This window comes from Drosophila guanche, unplaced genomic scaffold, assembly GCF_900245975.1.
Source record: "Drosophila guanche unplaced genomic scaffold, DGUA_6, whole genome shotgun sequence".
NCBI classification, from domain to species: Eukaryota; Metazoa; Arthropoda; class Insecta; order Diptera; family Drosophilidae; genus Drosophila; species Drosophila guanche.
Window position 1 is genome coordinate 9,413,566 of NW_022995744.1, and position 2,633 is coordinate 9,416,198.

The 2,633-nt window shown below is 45.5% G+C and overlaps 1 long non-coding RNA gene across 1 annotated transcript; it reads right to left on the reverse strand.

Moving 5' to 3' along the window:
* Positions 1-1,133, reverse strand: LOC117579539. The gene is made up of 2 exons (XR_004573496.1): positions 765-1,133; positions 1-336 (listed from the first exon to the last, which is right to left on the reverse strand). It is a non-coding gene; the product is annotated as an uncharacterized LOC117579539 (long non-coding RNA).
* Between the last annotated feature and the right edge of the window lie 1,500 nt (positions 1,134-2,633).

The following is a 2,633-nucleotide window of genomic DNA, read 5'->3' on the forward strand; positions in this document are numbered from 1 at the left end:
TTAAAGTAATTTTAACGTTTATTGGCAGATAAATTCCCTCCATCGGTGGACAATTTGGTTAGCTCTACGAGTGTTACAGGGTAGCTGTAGCTTCGTCACCAGAGGGCTCCATTTTTGTTTGTTTTTTCTCTGGCTGCTGTGGGGGCATGTCTGGGGATGTGTGCTGGGCTTCTGGTCAGGCTGTCGCTTGCTGTTTTTATTGCCCGAGCTTCCTGCCATTCGCTTGTTTCATAATTAATATCCTTTCACACATTATTATAACGGAAATGAGTGGGTGGGCTGGGAGTATATTTTTATTTTATTCTTTCGTTCCTGTGTGTGCGGTGTCCCTTGTGCCTGGAAAAAGCTTGTTAAGCATTTTATGCGTTTGGTTTTTCATAATATTTCAGGCGGGTGTGTGTAATTAAAAGCCCATGAAAAGTGATTAAAAAGTGAGTTGCGAGCACGCTCTGGGCCATATATTAAATGTTTTTTGTCGCCATTAAGTTGTCAAAACAATGGCCGGCCGGCAGAAAAAAGGAGCAAATATTAAAATGTACAAACAGCTGAGGCTCCTGCAGGACTTTAAGCTGCAAATAACTTTAGCCAGCCGACTGATTCATATCCAGGACGCACTTTTGGCCACTCAACAGCCATTTTGGTCGTCATTCAGGGATTAGCATTTAAGTCTGTATTTATGGTATGCATAAGGATATTTAAAGTGTGCCCTGCTCCTGACAGCCACAAGAGGACTTGCAGGCACAGTCTGGCGATAAGCGACTTACACGCATGTCCCGCGCCAAGGATGACGCAGAGTCTCCGGACGCAGGACTCCGGACTCCGGACATGGGTGCCCTGTGACAGAAATATCGCACAGGCAGGCCCTGGCCCCGCTCCACGCACGAGTGGCGGCTGCCGCGACGTCATTTCCATTCGCGATTCGCGATTCGCGTGTTGCGTGCAATTTGCGTGTAATACTTGGGCCGAGGAACGGTTGGGACTGCGACTGGGACTGGGCGGACTGCAGTTACTATTTACGGTGTGTGTGTGGAACGGAACGGAACTCTGTGTGTGTGTGTTTGGCACATAAATCATAAGCAACAAAGCAAACTGCGTCGTGCAAACAGAAGAAAGCCGAGGAACAGCAACAACAAAAAAGTAAGTGAATTCGAAAATGGAGTGAACGGAGTGGCGATACCCACTAGAGGGTGGAGTGAGCTTACAGGGAGTTTCTCAACATATTTTCTAGCAACATGTTGCTTGCCGTAGCTACACCTTAAATAGCAATAAATAAATATAAAAAATATATACACAAATATTGGCATCACAAATTTTATTTTTTCCGAGAGTTAAAATTATAAAGTCAAACATTTTTGACTTAAACATAAAAATAATTGATTAAATAGAAGATTTTATATTGAAAGTACTTTTTAAAATATTTTTATTTCAATTAATATTTAATATGTTTTTTTGTTTTGTTTTTAAAACATGAAAATGTAACCTAAATTTGCCATTTCGGTCAATAGATAACGTTGAAAGTGCTTAAATCCCCACACAGAGTATACACCCTTCCACCCCACTGAGTGCTGGGTATTGAGCCCGAAGTGAAATGCGTAATTTATGCTGCGCAGGACGCGCAAGGAAGCAGTGCAGAAGGAAGCAGGGCAGGCAGGCAGGAAGCACCCAACGACTGTACCGCTGCCAGAGCTTGCAGTTTTCCCACCCTGCGGCAAGCACTTTTCCTTTTCCTTCACTCCAACTCCAACTCCAACTCCACTTAACCAAAAGGAAATTTCTGGCTGCGACGCAATAAAGTGAAACTGCGTTTTGTCTTATTTGCGGCATCTTCAACCCCGTGAGCAACAACCCCCTGTACAGCCGTGTAATCCTGGTTTCAGATTCAATCAAATTGAATGAGGGGAAGCTACAAACCGAAGTTTTCTATTAGAGTTAGCGTCCTGAAATGATGCATATGTTGTGGCAGATCTCTTATCGGGATTACCCATGAATGCGCACAGGAACAGCTCGAAAAAGGGCAGGATTTAATAATTATTTGCAATACAAACTTTGGCGCTCACAACCTAATGGGATGGGAGTGCTCCTTGCCTGCGGTTTGCCGGCTTGCCGCAGCCCCCATCGGATTGGGAGTAGAAGTTCCAGCAAGGAATGGGATCAGATGAGGAGTTCCAGCGCCATGTGCTGATCCATAAATTGTGCATTGAACTGGCGACAATTCAGCGCTAGTCGCAGTCAAGTCTCCCCTCGGTGGGTTTTTGCATTGCGTTTTATTTTCACATTTTTGCCAGGGGCTCTCGGGTCGAGGCTGACTGACACACACGATAGTGACGGGTCGGTCAGTGGAAAATATGAATACCACTTGAGCATGTTAACCCCGAAAGGCGTTTATAAAACTGTCCAAAGCTATTAATATCAAAATTCTGCACACACAGAGAGAGAGAGAGAGAGAGAGAGAGAGAGAGTCCGGTCGGGGAGTGGGTGAGGGGGCGGAGGGCAACAACTGCGCAGTGCTTTGGTTACAGCGACAGAGACTCGGATGCGGACATAGACGTGGACATGGACATGGACATGGACACCCTTGGACGGAACGGAACGGGAAGGGAGAACTAGCAACGTTCGGTTCAGCCTATCAAGCA